The 18,553-nt window shown below is 46.9% G+C and overlaps 1 long non-coding RNA gene across 1 annotated transcript in view; it reads left to right on the plus strand.

The window, feature by feature from the left end:
- LOC144828763 (uncharacterized) overlaps positions 1-18,553 on the plus strand; it is a 442,674-nt gene that overhangs the window by 22,767 nt on the left and 401,354 nt on the right. The window contains exon 2 of the long non-coding RNA XR_013610534.1: positions 5,322-5,364. This is a non-coding gene — a long non-coding RNA (uncharacterized LOC144828763). The remainder of the gene's footprint in view (positions 1-5,321; positions 5,365-18,553) is intronic.

Below are 18,553 nucleotides of genomic sequence, written 5' to 3' on the forward strand. Positions count from 1 at the left end.
CTCCTGTGGAAACCTCGCCACATCTGTCCCTTCAGCCTGCTCTGCCTCTGCTGGCGTTGGATTCTATCACCAGGTCTGGGGCCGACCCGAATATTGCTCGGCCGTTCCAAGCCTCCATGTGTTCCAACCACCACTCGATTTCCTCACGGGCCTCCTCAGACAGTCACCTTGTGGGAGTAAAGACAACCCCTGCGTAAGTAGGTTGCTTTGAGGCATTGAAGTGCTCGATAATGTAGAGGGCCCGGGAAGATGGCCTGGATGGACGCATAGAGGAGACCCACAATTTGGGCCAATTGCCTGAGTGACACCTGAGGTTTGGTGAGGGGACGCCTCAATTTGTGTCGATTCTTTTAAACCTTCTTGGTCGGAAGACTAAGAGTGAAGGAAGTGGAGTCTGTCACAAAGCCTAGAAATGGAAGTGTCTGGGAAGGAGTTAGGATGGATTTTGTCTTGTTCACCACAAATCCCAAGCTCTGGAGAAGATCCACCGCCATTCGGAGGTGGTGTAGAAGTTGATGGGGGCATGCGTCTATGAGGAGCATGTCGTCCACGTATACAATCTTTCGTATACCTTGAGCTCTCAGGAACTCTACCGCTGGCCTAAGGACCTTGGTGAAGCACCAAGGGGCTGAGGATAGGCCAAAGGGAAGGGCCGTAAACTCATACGTCTGATGCCACCAAATGATTTGGAGGAAATGGCGATGAGGAGAAAAGACTGAAATAACTAAGTAGACATCTTTTAAATCCAGCTGTACCATCCAGTCTATAGGGTGCAGGACATCCCTGAGGAGATTAATTCCTTCCATTTTAAAGTGGCGGTACACCAGCCACTCGTTGAATTTGGTAAGATTGATTAAAGGTATTTTGCCCCCGTCCGTTTTGTCTACCAAATAAATGTTGCTGATGAACCCCATGGGGTGAAGAATTGAGGGGGCGATAGTACCTTTGGCTAGAAGCGATGTAAATTCGGTGTCCACCAAGATTGTTTCTTGCTGAGAGAACTGGATGGGATGGGGTTTGAGTTCTTGAAAGGGTTCGCCGACATAATCTATGTGGAACCCCTGAACTGTTTGAAGAACTCATGAGTCCCCTGTGATGGAAGTCCAGGCCTGGAAAAAATTCCCCAGCCTCCCCCCTACCCTTAAGCGGAAAGAAGGGAGAACACTCACCAGGACTAGAAGAGGATGCTGCTCCACGATAACCTCTGCCCTTGCCGTGCCGGCCTCTTGTGGGATAGAAGTTCCCGAATCGTGATTGGTCTTGATATTGACCTTGTCCCCTTGGAGGGAGTTGGTTAGAAGGGAGGCCAGTGGAGCGGCCCCTACCTCGACCGGCCCAGCGGAAAACTCGGGCAAAAACTTCTTAATGGATGATTGCGCTTTGTCAAGGGAGGTCAAAGTATTAACAAATTTGCCCAACTCCTTGACAAACAGCTCTCCAAAGAGGCTTCCTTGTGCCTCAGCCCCTACCTATGAATCAGCTAGATCCCCTAACTTGGGGTCCACCTTAATGAGAAAGGAGCGGCGACGCTCCGTGGAAAGGGCACAGTTGGCGTTGCCCAAGAATACAATGGCTCTTTGTGCCCACCCCGAAAGGGACTCTGGGGAAATCAGGGAACCTGTTAGTTTGGCTTCCTCGGCCATGCCCAAAACTTTGGTGAGGGGTCCCAAAATGTTCAGGAGCTTGTCCTGGCATGCCCGCCAGAACCTGTCAATTCCCTTCTTTGGGTCTTTCATGAATTTTTGTAAAAAGGTGGCCATCCGAGTATCCATCTCTGGGTTGAGGGCCTCCTTACCCTCCAGAGACTCAGGCAGTAACAGGCTTCTTTTCCCAGCGGTTTGCAAATACACAGCGCCATGTAATTGGCAACCTTGTTTGCTGGGGCCCATTCTGAGGAGCGGGGATGGATAATGTCCTCAGGATCTAACATGTCAGAGACGTCTTGGGAGAATCGGGAGGGAAGCCATCGTATAAAAGGGTGAGGTTCTGCGTCAGCATCACCTGTGTTTTCGGATCGGGTAGTCTTGTCAGGGTCCGGTGGAAGCTCCCCTGTAGGTGGCAAGGTTGGTTGGGTGGCTAGAAAGCCTTCTTTGAGCCTGTCAAAAGCGTTCATATCAACCCCCATATCGCGGCCACGCTTGGGCGGGGCAGGGGCAGGGTCTGATAGCAGGGAAATCCCTGGGGTCCCAGACTGGGGGACAGGCGCTGTGGGAAGAGCATTTAAACTTGCCAAGGCCTGATCATTTTTTCGGGACAGTTTATCCTCCAGAGGAGTCATGGCCCCCCCCCCACAGCTCTATATATAGATGCGTCTACCGCATCGTAAAACTCGTCGTCCCAAGGGAGGGCTACCAGGGTGTTATTCCCCAATTGGGAGTCCTCCCGTAGTCCATTTCCATAATACAGTAGGACTAAACGAGGCCTGATATTAGGGGTTCTGGGTTGCAGACCAGGCAGCATGTTCAAAGGATGCTTTGTGAGGGCTGGGTGTCAGCCTAAGTTTTTTAATGGGAGGACTCACAGATTTATAAGTCAAAGCCCTGGGGAAAAAACCTTGTCTCAACTGGTTAAATCCTGCCTGGGTATAATCCCCACTAGGCGTCAGGCCCCTATCCAAATACGGACACAAAGTGGGCGTGAAACACTATAAATATACAGACCAGCCCGAGTGAACCCATAATCCTTGGCTGATGCCCTAACTCCTGCACCGGATTCCGGTACTCCACGCCCCCCTCGTCAACGCCCCGCCCCCATGTCGACCGTCCCGCTACCCACATGCACGGGGCATCTCCGCCCTTTGGCCGCTTACCCTCTCTGTGAGCGAGTGCTATGGACCCCCCTGCCACCCGGCGCCCGACACCTGTCTCCCTCTGCTATGCTCTTGCTACCGCCTACATGCCCCCTCCCACAGTTCCGTCCCCCCAGTTACTTGGCACCACCACTCTGTGAACTGTACAGGCCCTGATCCAAAGACCCCTCTGGTGGGGACTTACAAGACTATAATTAATCTCCTTTCTCCCTTGCGGAGCTGGTTTCCTGTACCCTAACCAGATTACTTGTTTGATTGGTCTGTAATGTTTTGGTGGATGAAATGCCGAATTACACAAGTTTATGCACAGAAAAGTTGCGCGAACGGCTGACCGTGGCTGAATGTTGACGCCACGCCAGCAGATGCTCTACCTTGTACTTATGCTTGATGATGCAACAATAAAAACAAGTTTAAAAAAATAAATAAAAAAAAACCACTATAAATATACAGACTCTGCTGCTGGTATGTTTTGTGTGTCAATAGGGCAGCAGAGCGTAAAAGAAAACCTCCTGATTGGCCGACATAAAAGCAGCAGCTCAAACAATTACACCGTCAGGGGTCTCCCTCAGGCCGGAAAGCTCAGGGAAACTAGGGCGCGCTGTGCGATCCTCTCAGGGATTCAAACGCGCGTGCTGAGTCCCGTGCTGCCTCTGGCGCCCCCTGGTGGCGGGAGTCAGCGCTGAGCTATTGTACCAGGCGAAACAGCTAGCGTAGGAGTGGAAACGTTCCCCCGCGGTCACAGACAAATCTGACAGGAAAGAAAAGTAACAATTAACAAAGCGTGTACACACGACAGGGCCGCTTGCCTGAACACGTGAAAATAAGAAATCTTTTACAATTTAAACCGATGTTGCTAATAAAGAAAACGTACACGCGGCAGGGCTGCTTTACCAATACACCAATATAGGAGAAGCAAAAATGTTATGCACGATTACAATACAACCTAGCACAAGATTTATGCATGAAAGAGAAAACACTTATCTCGGCTGCAAAGCAGCTAAGAAAGAGGCTAGAGGGCCAGTGTAGACAGAATATGTTGGGCTGGAATGTCCCTGATTGGAGGCCACTGGACTGTTACTGATTGGACATTTTTTCTTACTACTTCTTCCCAAGGGTTCATGGGAAATGTAGTTGTTTATATGTTAATATTGGCTGCTGTTAAAAAAGAGTGAAGGCATAATCCTCGCCTCCAGTCCTGACATAGAATTTGATACTTAGCCGATCAGTGGCAAATGATTAAATTATTGGATTATGATAAGAACTAATTCTAAGTTTCCTCTCAAAATTACTAGTGGATACATTTTCCCTTGAACATAAAAAATAGTTGATTCTAGAATAGTGACAATGTAGATGTGAACAGTATGTAAACCTAGCCCTTTCATTTTGACGAGCTAATCAAACGTCTATTGATCCAAAGACTCTTATCAAAACTTTCAGAGCTGCTCTAACCTTGGGGAGCCTTTCTTGGAAAGAAGGGTTAGTGACATCTAATTCAAGTTTGTGAGGGATGGGTGGAAAATAAAGCTGGGAGGCCGTATATGTGTCTCAATTTTGGCGTTTTTATTGCGGGAAGAAAATAATCCAAAATTAAACAGTGTGCATAAAACAATATTGCTGTTTTTTGTTTCGATTAATTGGGTTTCTGGTTCTTTGTCTGTCCGGTCTTTTCTTAGCCACTGATATTCTTCTCTCAAGGAAAGCACGGTAAGTATTCTGGTCTGTCTTTTGGTTGTACGTGATAAAGACAGTCTCCACACCTGGTAGTGGACAGATATATTTGAACATCTTGGTGTATGGGAACTTTCAACTTTTAGAAAGAAAGGAAAAGGTGGGAGGTGGAATAAAAAAACAAAAAAAAGAAATATCATGCCGTATGTTTTTGCTGGAGTATCATATTACTTAGTTGCTTTTTCTTTCCCCTTTCTGGTATTTTCTTTTATACCGCCTTCTAGACTCCCTATCTTTGGGGAATATACGGCCCTGATGCAAATGCTGGCAATTCCTTTGTGTCCCTTCACCAAATACACTTCAGGCATTCCCATTTAGTGCTCCTGCCCCCTCCCCCCTTTTCCTTTTGCACTTTTACGTGTCACTATCTTTGAAGAAAAAACAACCTCCATATCCCTCCCCTTCCATGTACCGTAAATGCCGCAATTCTCCAGCGTTGCGGTGGGGAATTCCAATTTCCCGGGCCGACCACCACTCCACATGTCAGAGGCTTTGTCGTTATCACGCGTTGTGCTCTGTCTCCCAGCTCCTGGAATCTGCTGTCTGGCTCCACTGTCAGAATTGGCGTCTTTTTCCTTCTCACCTCTGATGCGCTGAACTTCCTGCTCCACCTTCACCACCCGAGTCTTCCTGGTTCCGCCCTTTTACCTCCACCCCCAACCCGAGTGTTCCTCCCTCCCGGACCATGCTTCCTGGTGATTGGTCCTGCCAAACCATGTGTTCGTCAGTTCTTGTTGGGGCTTCTCTTCCGGATTGTTTACTTCCTTTCTCTTCTTGTTCACAGGAGTCGGGCCATCGGAGTGATTCTTCAGGCTGGAAAGGAAAAGGTAAGTGAGGGTGTGTCATGTATGTCAGGTTGGGTTCCAAGGTTGGGTGAACTGGGCTGATTTTGGGAGGTATGCCTGACCCTTCCTTACATCCCCCCGCCCTAACAGTCTTGCTTGCAAGAGCGGTTTCCATGGGATAACGAGACAAATAATCAGCATTAAGTTGTTTTTTCCCTTTCCTGTGATGGGTACTGAATCTGAAAGGTTGTAGCTCTAAAAACCATCGTAATATTCAGTCATTGTGCCCCTTGTTGCGTGATAGCCACTCTAATGGGGAATAATCTGTATATAAGATGAACTCTCTCCCTTTTGTCGGGATTCAATAGCCCATTTAATGGCCAGGGCTTCCTTCTCTATTACGGCATAGTGTTTTTCTGATGGGAATAATTTCCGGCTAATGTATATCACTGGTCTTTCATTTCCACGGGTGTCTGTTTGGAAGAGAACTGCCCCCAAACCATGCTCTGACGCATCAGTTTGTAAAATAAATGGTTTATTGTAATTTGGGATGAGAAGGACTGGTTCAGATTTGAGGGTGCGCTTCAGTTGGTGGAAGGTGAGAAGAGTCACAGGGGAGGGATTATTTAGCTCTTTTTCTGTCCTTCTTAAATAAGTCTGTTAGAGGGGCCGCTATTTGTGAAAAGTCTGGAACAAAGGGTCTGTAATTTCCTAAGACACCTTGAAAGGCTCTTAGATCCTTCTTTGTCTTTGGAAAGGGTAGGTCTGCGATGGCCGCCATTTTTTCTCTTTGGGGTTTTATGTAACCCTCTCCTAAAAGGTACCCCAGGTACTTTACCGATTTCGCGGCAATGCGACTTTTTGTTGGGTTGATCGCTAGCCCTCCTCCCTGCAAAGCTTGGATAACTCTAGTTAGGTACGTCAAATGTTGTTTCCAAGACGCATTGTGAAGGATAATGTCATCTATATAGGCAGCTGCAAACATGCTACGCTATCTTAGTATAGTGTTCATAATTCTTTGAAAAGTCACCGGGGCCCCGTGTAGACCGAAGGGCAAGACGGTAAAATGGTTAAAAAAAAACGGCGTGGAAAAGGCTGTCTTCTCTAAGTCTTGTGCTCTTAATGGCACCTGCTAATAGCCTTTACATAAATCGAGGGTGTTGATATATTGGGCCTCACCTAACCATTCTATCATTTCGTCAACCCGTGGGAGTGGGTACTTTCTGGGTCCATCTGTAAGTGGTAGGTGACCGGAGCTACTTGCTCTACTACCCGATATGCACCTTGCCATTGACCCAATATCTTATGGTCAGAGGTGGTCATCATGAGCAAGACTAGGTCTCCTACTGCAAGAGTCCTTTCTTTAGCCTTTTTGTCGTACTGGGCTTTTTCGGGTGACTTGGGCTTGTTCTACATGTGATTTCACGATTTCGTGTATTTGGCTTAACTGGTTCTTTAAAGTAAGAACATATTCGGGCAAGGGTTTTCCTGTCTCCCTTTCCTCTTCCCACTCTTCCTTAAGCATGTCTAGCAATGTACGAGGTTGCCTTCTGTATTTTTTGTCTCCTTCGCTTTCCTCCGTTATCTCCGTTTTTTTGCCTGTGACCCCAGTGCCCTTGCCTTTTTCCCACCGCTGTGTCCCCTGCGGCCCGCCCCCCTACACACCCATTCGTCGCCCCACTTCCGCCTCCCAGCTGCTCCTCCCTCCCACCTCCCCTTATAAAGTGGCCGCTGCACGCGCCTAGCTCCAGGCACCCTGGTCCCGGACGCCGACCAACACCACTAAGGCACCAACACCACTAAGGCGCCAGCACCCTCCACACTCTCAACACCGGACGATCCCACACCTGCTTCCAGGCCACTCCGAAGCGCACCCGGGGACTCTTCTCTTGCCAGAGCTGCAGATTCACCAGCCTCTAAGCCACCAACCCGCCCACCAAGACAGGACGCAACCACCTCAGATGCCTACTACTCAACACCCGCTCCGCATGAAAACACACCGTCAAACTCTGGGACCTGCTCGACTCGTCCGCGTCTACAGACTCCCCGGACCGCAGCCACAGTTCACCCACTCCATCGCCAACTTCATCAGCATGCACTCGCTTCCACATACTATATTCTCTTCGGAGACCTGAACTTCCACCTCGAGAACAACAACGACAGCAACTCCACCGCCCTGATTGCCTACCTCGCCAACCTAGGACTCAGACAGCTCGTCTCAACTCCCACCCACTCCTCCGGCCACCCGCTTAACCCAATCTTCTCCGCAAGCTCCCACTTCACCTTCAGCCACACCACCGAACTCCACTGGACCGACCATCGCTGCATCTACTTCACCTTCCGGAAACCCACCATGCACCAACGCACTCAACAGATCCCCGCCGTAACTGGGGCAAAGTCACCGAAGACCAGGTCAACACCACCCTCGTCCAAAGCTCGCCCGCCGACCCCACCGACACCGACGTCCGCAACCTCAGGCGATGGATCAACGACTGCGCCAACACCCTCGCCCCGTTCAAGAAACCCTCCAACAGACACACGGACAGGAAAACCAGCTGGTCCACTGTGGACCTACAGGCCTCCAAACGAAACTGCAGAAAATTCGAGAAGGAATGGCACTGCGAACAAACACCGAACAGCTACGCAGCCCAAAAGAACGTCATCTGCTGACACCATCACCTCATCCGATCCACCAAAAGAGCCTCCTTCAAAGACCACCTGAACAGCAATGCACACAACAGCAAAGAACTCTTCAATATCGTGAAATAACTCTCCAACCCTAGCTCCTACACCAACGACAACCCCACAGATATTTTAGGGTATGTCCCTATGCACAATGGGAGCTTAGGTAAAAAAAATAATCAATTAAGATACTCCAAAAACAGAACTGAGGTAGCTCTTCTAGTTCTGCGCTGATGGAGCAAAACGAAAATAACTGATGTATCCAAACCCGATTGCTTAATTTGAGCGCACTCTGATTGAGTGTATGTGTTTCTTGTTGGCAGATTATAGAAATTTGATATTCCTTTTATAGTCACTTAACAGCCTGAGGTTTGGACGTAGGTTCTAGCCATTAACAGCCCAACTAAGAATTAATTCAGCCATTTGAAGACATACAAATATAAGACAATACACACCCTACTCCTTTATAACCCTTGCTAATCTTCTCATTTTTTTTATGCCCTCTTCATGTTCCACCTCCACCAAACACCAATTTCCGGCTCTCTTCTTGTGGGCTAGGAAGAAGTGGGAAGCAATTCTTCTAATATTAAATGATGCAGTGGTAGACATCCCGAGGGCAGAAAACAGTTGTGCTTTCCAAGCCCTCTGCCAAGGATTCCATCACCTATATTTAAAAGACTGCTCTATTTAGACATTCTAGCATCTTTCATTTTAGATATAGATCTACATGCTTCTACTTCATGAACAAATGTAAATACTCCTTGCCATAAAGCTTTCATAGTGAACTGTGATATTATCCGAGCTTCTCCCAAAATGTCTTGATGCCAGACATTAGGCTCCTCATCTGACGATTACACTGTGCATATTCAAATGTCATATCTGGAAAATTGGCTTTGAAATTGCACATGTTTCTGGCTGTAGCAAGATATTCCTTTATTAAGCAATCAGAAAAAAATGCCAGAACTGTGCATAGTGGATCACTATGTCTTTCCTAAAAAGGAACTCAATAAGGTCTAATTATTATTAAATCCTTAGCATCATTTACTGAAACAGTTTTATAAGTAAGTAATTAAGAATCATGATAAGCGAGTTGGAGTACTCAAGACTTTCTGGAATACCAATAAACCTCAAATCACAGTGACATGACCTGTTTTCAATATCTTAATTTTTCTTTATAGGTTTATTGATAGCTGTTATAGTCTCATTAGTGTTAAGCCTTACATGTGGAAATGGTCTGATTTACTTTTCTTTCTGCGTCATCTAGGCAAACATTTTATTATCAGCATCATGTAATTTGTCAAGTATATATTGAACTTCCATGCCCAAATCAAGAGTGTGTAGTCTTGTACAGCTTTGAATATTTGCTGTAATAAGAAATTCTTGTTTAGTGTTAATGATTTCTACCGAACATCTCACAACCCAGCTCCTTCACAGTCTGTTTCAGATTCATTAGATTCATCAAATGAACTGCCACTATTCGTACAGGCATTGAGCATGCATTGGTTTATTAATTTGCATAACTGGTAATATTCTCACTATTGATTGGATAGGATTTCTCAGTGTCAGAGTATCAAAGTTATAGAAGGAGAGTTCAACAAGTCTATGCTGCCAGTAGTCTTCTCCCTTTTAGTAGACTCTTTCCATAGTACACCCCTCTTGTCCATCAGTACCATTTTAATTTGGTGAGGATATATGGACTCTGCCTATCGAAGGTTGCTTGAATATACCGTTTTCTTTACCTTTGCTGCCCTCCTTGTGATTACTTATTTTGTGCCAGGAGCCTCCTGTATATTTCAACTTATTTTTTAAATCAGTCACTAACAGTTTCAGAACAGAATGTTGGTTATTCCCACCCCCTTTCACAACATCGGGATCAGTGGTATCAAAAGTATTCAGCAAGTTGTCCATCTTTGCAGGCTGCCTTTCAGCTTCATCTGTTTCTTCTTGTATTTGAAACACATTGCAACAACGTAGCCCTTTTCATTCAGAGTCAACAGTTGATCTGTTGCTGACTGTGCCAGTATCACCCCCCCATCCGCCAATCTATTTCTGCTTTGCTACTTCTGCATCCTGTTGTCTTGAGACAGCGAGGCTCTAGCTAGTCTTAATCCCTGCTCCCAATGTCTGCTTTGCCCACCAAACCGGAGACCAGCTGCATTCTAGAAATAAGTGGCATCAGGAGCCACCTTCCCAAAAAGGAGCCAGCCAAAATGAACGCAGAGGAGTCCCATTATGCTGTAAATGAAGCCACACCCTCCATTGAGCAACAACCCTCATTGGCAAGGAAGTAACACGAAACAAGCACCAAGCTGGGCTGCGGTGCTTGGTGCAACATCCGGATATAGGTTATTAGCAGCCTGTCAACTTCACAAGTTCCTAAGTGGACATCCACATTTCCAAGAGATCCACACTTATACTTGCAGCTTTTTCATACAGGTGAATTACTATTTTTGGCTATTTACTGTGGCCGCTGATGTCAAACTAAAACAGATACTTGGAGCCATTGTTGTAACTATGTGTTGGTACTCTGGGCATCCACAACCTCATTTCCAAATTTTGATGTTTAGGTCTTTGTAAGAAAGTTAGTTATATTAGGAAAGTCTTCCTCTAGAAAAAACTGTGAGTATCAGGCATTCAGACATGCCACCACAACCCTAGCGAGATAGCGAAATATCACAATTTTATCTCGACCCTAATGGACGAACATCAGGCACCACAGAGAGACCTTAAGGAACAAATGCGTATCCTGACTCACCATTACTCTACCCTCTACACTTCACACCGTCAGACGTCCGTCGACTTGCAATCCTATCTTGAGGACACTGCGGTCGCGTGGCTTGGCCCCTCCCAACAGAAATTTCTACACCACGAACTTGAACTTGACGAAATTAAAGACGCCATCATGTCTATGAAATCCGGCAAAGCGCCTGGGTCGGACGGGCTTCCAATAGACTTTTACAAGGCCTATATACACTTGCTTGCTCCCCTGCTGAAACGGGTTTACTACTCTGCACTGGAAGAAGGTGCGCTGCCGTCCACCATGCGGGAAGCCCTTATTGCTTCCTTGCTGAAACCTGGTAAGCCTCCGGAATTCTGTGATTCTTACAGACCCCTGTCGCTGCTTAATACAGATGTGAAAATTCTGGCAAAAGTGCTCGCGACGCGCCTGAACTTACTGATGGAGCGTCTGGTCTTACCGGACCAAGCTGGGTTCGTCCCCAACCGTGCGATGTCTCACAACTTGCGTACCCTACAAGCTGTCCTGCAGGACATCAACCCTCGCTGCGAGGCGGCGGCCGTCTTCCTGGACGCGACGAAGGCATTCGACTCCCTAGAGTAGGACTACCTTCTGGCCCTTCTGGAACGAATGGGGATCCCCTTCTCCTTTCTTGATTGGATCAGGCTGCTGTATTGCAGACCCCAGGCCACCGTATTATTGAATGGATCTCGCTCTGCCCCGTTTGTGATCCATAGGGGCACCCGGCAGGGCTGCCCGCTCTCGCCGGTCCTCTTCGCGATTGCCATTGAGCCCTTGGCGGCCAAACTCCGGCAGCACCATAACCACCTATCCTTGATCTACCCGGAGAGGCAGTTGCTTGTTGCCTTATATGCGGACGATGTGACCCTATACGTAGACAACCCACGGGAGAACCTTAACCCTCTGCTGCGGGAAATAACTAAGTTTGTGGCCATGTCCGGGATTCAGATCAACTGGTCAAAATCGGCCCTGTTTCCCTTGACGGACAAGACCGTCCCCTTCCCGCTGGATTACCCCTTGGTATGGGAAGCTGACGAAATAAAATACCTTGGTGTAATCGTGACTAGGGACCGGGAAGCCCTCATCAGAGCTAATTATGGCACTGCTATAGACAAGCTGATCGACACCATCACCAGGTGGATCCACCTTCCACTCTCGATGGCGGGCCGTATTTCCCTTATCAAGATGGTGGTTCTCCCCAAGCTCCTTTACCTATTTACTAACATACCGTACTCTCCGGGGGCCAGCTTCTTTCGCGTACTGAATTCCCAGCTGTCTAGACTGATCTGGGGTGGCAAACAAGCTAGGCTCAGTCTCACGACGCTTATGTTGCCGTACCACCAGGCCGGATTCGACGTCCCGAATTTTCAGCGCTACTACGAATGCGCCCAGGGTCACTTTGCTGTGTACTGGCTGCATCCCCCTCCCTTCATGGCTCACCTTGCGGTGGAAGACGGCTATATGAGGCCGGCTCAGCCATCGGGGTACCTCTATATCCCGACCCGGGCGACTGACCGGGACCCTACCACGGTTGATTGCACGGTACGGGCCTGGAATCGTATCACGGCTCAGATGGGGATCGAGTTCTTATACTCGCCACGTATGCTCTTAGCGCACGACCCCAGATTAAGTGTCGCCTGCGAGGAGATAGGCCGTAAACTGCTTACGAAATGCGCGTTCCATGCCTGGGGAGACTTGTATCTTGGGGGGCAGTTTCACACCTCGGCCCAATTCTTTGGGGACCTTACCCCTTCGATCATGGACCCGTTCCTCTATACCCGGCTACGCCAGAATGTCAAGTCGGTCACACCCATTTTCCCATCTGAGCCGGAAACAGTGGCTCCGCTACATGCTCTCCTCCATCCTGACCCCCCGAAACATGTGGTGTCTGTGCTGTACAAACACACCCAGGCACCCCCTTCACCCCCGACGCTCAGAGCGCGCGGTGAATGGGATGGAGATCTGGACGAGCCATTGTCGGACGAGCAGTGGGAAGAAAGCTGCTCTCACACAAATGCAGTCACGGGTAACGCGCGCCTCCGGCTTGCTCATTATAAATTTTTGCACCGACTCTACTATACCCCCGCCAAACTACTCCGCTTTGGCCTGCGCGATAATGACAGATGCTTGAGGTGTGGTTCCGAAGGGGCGGGCTTCCTCCACTTGGCCTGGTCGTGCCCGGATGTAGCGGCATATTGGGTGGAAATATTTCAAGCACTGTCCGATATGGTCAGCGTGGACGTCGCGCCATGCCCCAAGATCGCTTTGCTGGGTCTTCCACCGCCTACGATCAAGGTGCATCGGAAATCTTTTGCGCTGAGCCTCCTCTTGGCCAAGAGACATGTGGCGTGCCGTTGGGGTAGGGGTCGTGCACCCAAATTTAAGATATGGCTTTCTACGATGTCGACGTGACAAGAACATCTACACACATATGCCGATCTCTTACCACCGAAGTCGCGTCCTAAGGATCTTTGGACCCCCCTGACCACGTATCTCCTATCACTGTCAGAGATAGGTGACCCCCGGACTGGTGGAGCTGAGGGTGATAGCTAGAGGCGCTCTTTCCCTTGGTCCGTAATTCGCCCTTGCGCCTCCCCCCTCCCCCCCGTGCACTGCCCTACTGCATGACTGCTTGATAGCTGCCAACACTTGGGATGGGCTACAACCACTGTTCTGGGCACACTCCCACAGGGTACGTATTCACGAGCTGGGCCTACTGCCCCCCCCCTCCCGCCAAAGCCACGCAGACACCGCTCCCCGTCTTTGCCGCTTCCATGCCTCATTCCCCAAGCCACGCGAGGTGCCCAATTCGTTAAGTCATGTGCTACTGCTATCTAAATGGGTTCATCGCCTTCCTCCCCCCCCTTCTTCTTATGCCTTTCATACGCCACTTCGCACCCTTGACAACCCCTACATCACACTTAAATGATTGGGGCATCACAGATGGGATTGTTTTCGTTTTGTTGCTTTCTTTGACTGCATTACTAGATAAATGAAACCTCACGTCATGAGAATATGATTGTGTGCTGCCAACTTGCAGGCTTGCTGTACTAAAGTTTAACAGTTATTTCAGCCTTTGCACCGCGGCCGGCCCTTTGGGTTGTAGGCGACTTGCTGTGTCTTTAATACCGACTTGCTTTTCAACATTGATGCGCCTCCGTACAAGCTTGAAGTGTGATCGATGCCGGCCTGCGGTTGTCAGGTTGTAGGCAATTGGCTGTGTACATTCTCCTTGTCACCAATAAAGGTTTTTTTTAAAAAACAAAAAACAAAAAAAAACCTAGCGAGACAGTCCAAAGCGGAGCTCAGACATGCTACTGCCATCTTGCTGATACTTAATATGTTAATCTCCAGGAATGTTGTTAGCATCCAGGTGCCCAAGTGTCTGACCGTAGCCACATGCCCAACATCACTTCCCACACAACGGTAATTAACATGGCAGCAATTGGACAATGCAATAAGGCGTTGGGAGTACTTAGCTACAACTGGCTCTCACTAATTTTAGGTCTTCAACCATTTCAGTTGCAGGAATGCTGTTGCTTTGTCCAAGAGAAATGCCCCTTAGTTGGGTTGTTGTCAGCACACATATATGGTATAGGGTTTGGGGAGATGGTATATCCCTGTTTATTGCATAACGCCGGTTTTGAAATTTACTTTCTACAATCGATATACTGGATTGCATTTCCGTTGTGTTTACAGCAGTCTCTTGAAAGGGAGTTAGATTCAACTGGAAGTAGCTAGCAGATGAATTATAGTCTCCTTTTCTGTCCATTTCTTTTGTTAAATCATTTATACATTTGCTGGTGCAGCCCACTGAGTTAGTAAGCACAGAAACTGTTGTAAGGGTAATCCAAAGGTCCCTTTTCCCTTGCAATAGTTAGCTTGCTACCTTCATTCTTCAACTGGCTGGATAGTGCTGTATGATAAGTGTACTCCAATTTAATACACTCATGAAGCTGTACTTCAATGACAAATTAAACATTAAAAAGATATCTACACATCCTAGATCAACATATACACGAGAATAACTCAAGGTGGCATTATTAGCATAGAATGGAGATTTAAATCAGTATGTTATTCTTTGGTGTATTAACCTTGGTGGTGGTGTTATCAGGTGTTTCATTAGTTGATAGGAATAATTGCATTGCTATTTCAATACATAAGCAATTCTCTTAAAGTAATCTTACTGCATTATTACCAAACAGGGACTTCTAACTGATTAACCACTCCCTCTGGTCTCAGGATGGGTTATAAACCTGATATTATTCCATGATCATCTCCACAGGCATGGTACTTAAAAATAGACTCTAGTGAGGTAACAAGTTACAGCTTTCCATAGTACCTTTCTCATTTGTTGAGTATCAGCAGGGTGCAGCATTATCATATACGGTTTCAGCATGAATCCAAAGAACAGCGCCCTTGTCAGAAAAAAATTGAATAAAAGGAAATCCTTGTGCACTCAGCTAATCAAGACAAATATTTAAGGAGTCATTTTAAACCAATCACTATCCCTTTTCCATTCTCTGTCAACACAGGTGGCCTTCTATCTTGACCATAATTGTTTGAGGTAAAAACAATTATGAGGTGCAATTAAGGTTAGAATGCCAAACGTGTATAAATATGAAAAAGGGCACATTTCACCATGATCAGCTCCTTTTCTTCTTTAATCAGTGGCTTGGTATCATCTTCCAAATGGAAGTGTACACACTTGTGTTCTATAGGAAAGATAACAGACACAATGGAAACCTCAAAGGCTCCCAATTTAGTAAACCATTTTATAATACTGAATTTCAATACTGTGATATACGGAGATTTTAAGCTGTGGTTTAAAGACAACTGTTCTTTAACCAGCTACTCACAAGCGGTTACATTTTGAACGGGTTATTTTCAGACAATACCAACATAAAAGAAGTTCACTTTCAGGTTCTGGACTAGTCAGATTATGCGTGTTCCGAAGCACAAGGAACATACAGGAAACTTCCTTGATACTTCTAGTAAATTTACAATATAGACACAGTTGTAATGGAGTATTTTTCTCTTAACGGAGATTCAGGTTCATCCCTCCAAAGTGGTTTGCAAATGTTATGAATGTTAGTGAATGTTATGTGTGTTTGTGAATCTTGTTTGTCTTTGTGACTACTGTATGTGTTTGTGAATAAAAACGCATCCTAAAAGGCACGTAAAATCAACCCTAGGTTTGTGAAACCTCAAGGAAGTTCGCGGAACCTGACTGAAACATGCGTCTAATGCCAGCCTGAGAACGAAAGACTTTGGAAGGAATATACTGTAAGCAAATCAGATTTGCTGTAAAAAATATTTTTCTTTTAAAGAATCATAGGTACTGGAATTTGTCATAGGAACTATTTATGATCGCTAGGTCACACTTAAGTAACATCCGTGAACGGGTGTGCAAATATTGTGATTTCTCGGACAAGAATGAGATTATAACACAATTGCATTATAAAGAAATGCGAATTAGTGGTATTGTTGTGTAGTTCCCACAAACCAATGTAGGATCTGCGCGTTTAGACAACATACACTATAGGATTGGGGTCAGATTGATTCTAGACACCCCAACCGTGTATGTTAGCCTGTATACCAGCTAGCTAACAGTGCCACTAGAAACCCATTTTACCAAGGAGAGAATAGTTCTTGGCAACTATCGAACCTGACAACCCGGATCCCTCAGGGATCGTGGCAACAGTGTACTACTTTTCGCTCAGTCATTCGTGCTTTATTTGTCTCAGAGAGATACACAGAATAAACGGTAGGGACGTTTTTAAATAAGCATTTATTGAATCAGCGTCATTCTAGTGCAAAATAGGTGTACTGAAACAACAATTAGACAGTAACAGATATAAATGATTGTAAGCACTAACAGGATAGGAGACTTCTATCACCATGCTAAAACAAAGAATACAGGCAAGTATATAAAATACATGACAGTAAAATGCGTACTCCTACGATGTGACCCTAACTAGATGTACCTAAGTGTACCTAGCATGTACGTGAGTGTAAAGCCAAGAATCCCTCTAGGATAAAGTCAACCCCATTACCTGAAGGGAGAGTCTGTGGGACCCCGTCTTGGTCTCGATATGCACACCCCGCAAGGGATGTCAGACTGCTGTGAGCTGGAATGTCTGAGTGCAGTAACCTCAGCGTCTCGCGTCAGTGTGTCAGCATGGAAGTCCTTTTCTCCTCTGACTACCTCAGCAAGATATGGTGTATACATACCCAAAGTGTACCCCTGGGGATATACCTTGCTGTGTCATGGCAGACTAGGATGACGGAAGAAATGACCCTTATACATAGTTATTATGCAGGAGAGATGGTAGGCCTGCTGTCCTGCTGTGATTCCAAGAATCCTCATGCATAATTAATGAGGCTTAAGCTTTTCGGAGAAAACCCCATGTCATCTTTGGACATTACCGTAACTAGGTAAAAGGTCAGTACTAAGAACCGTTATGTAGTTTAATGGAAGGGGAGAATATAGGTGAACGGTTAGGTGACTACCTGAGCCTATACATGGGGTACCTATATGGAACATAACAGTATACTGGAGAGAGATGTTTCTTTAAATGCAGATTCTTATGCCGAGAGTGGGGAGATTTCAGCATGAAAATGATGCCTTAAGCCAAGCCCTGCACTTGAGCTGCCATGACCACTCAAGGCCATGCACAACCGCGATGGCCGAAGGGACTTGCTTTCCACTAGGCCCCGTTCTTAACCTTCATGGGTGCTCAGCCTCTACTACACACAGCCAAAGGTTCGACACAGTGGAAATTGGTCCCATAGAATGGCCTTTGGCCAAGCCCTGCATCTGACCTGCTGTGAATGGCCAAGGCCTTGCACAGCAGGGGTTGGTTGGCCTCTGGACGTGGCCCAGTGTGGGCGGCCAGCCCTCTTTGCATATTGCTGAAGGTAGCCAGTCCACCGCAGGTTGTCTTGAAAGACCTAGTCGTTTACAGGGACAGGCTATATTTATCAGTTTTTCTTAAAAGGAGGGGGGGGAGGTTGCCTTTTCTTTTTTAAATGTGTATATTGTGCAGCTTTAGTGGTAAACATACAGTTTTTCTTATAGATGGATTTTTTTTGATAATCAATTTTATTGATTTTGATGGAAAACAGAAATAGAACTTAAGACCAGCAGTAAACAGAGACATTGATATATAGAAGATATATGGCATCTTTGCAGCATCAAACAACCCCCCCCCCCCTCAGAAAGGCATAAAACTTAAGAGGACAAAGTAGACTCTTACAGTGATATGACAGATGTACAAGTGGAATGTCAGTCGTCTAGCATCCCTACCTACTTGCCCCACAATTTGCGATACTTCGCTGGACATCCCCTGGTCTCATACTAGGGCTTTTCCTGTGCTGCGCATTAGTCCACTCCCCTGCGCCATCGTGGCATGGTGGGCGCAACTGGGTTCAACCATTTTGCAGCAATATCTCTCTTGGCCACCATCATGGCAGTGTTCAAAAAGAGTTTGTCCGCTCTGGACCCATCAACCCCTCGGTAACCCACAGGAGCATAGTTAGTGGGTTATGTGGGATCTCCCGTCCCAGGACCTCGGGGAGCTCCCTTACTATGGAATTCCAAAAATGTGTAATTACGGGCAGACCCATACCATGTGGAAGTAGTCAGATTGTTGAAGGCTACAATGGGGGCACAACGCATCTGGTCTGAGCCCTGCGCGGTGAAGGCGCCTCGGTGTGAGGTAGGCGGCATGGAGATAGTATATTTGGACTAGACAGAGTCTCGCGGAGGTTGTGATTGTTATGGTTGTC

This window comes from Lissotriton helveticus, chromosome 4_1, assembly GCF_964261635.1.
Source record: "Lissotriton helveticus chromosome 4_1, aLisHel1.1, whole genome shotgun sequence".
In the NCBI taxonomy this organism is placed as follows: Eukaryota; Metazoa; Chordata; class Amphibia; order Caudata; family Salamandridae; genus Lissotriton; species Lissotriton helveticus.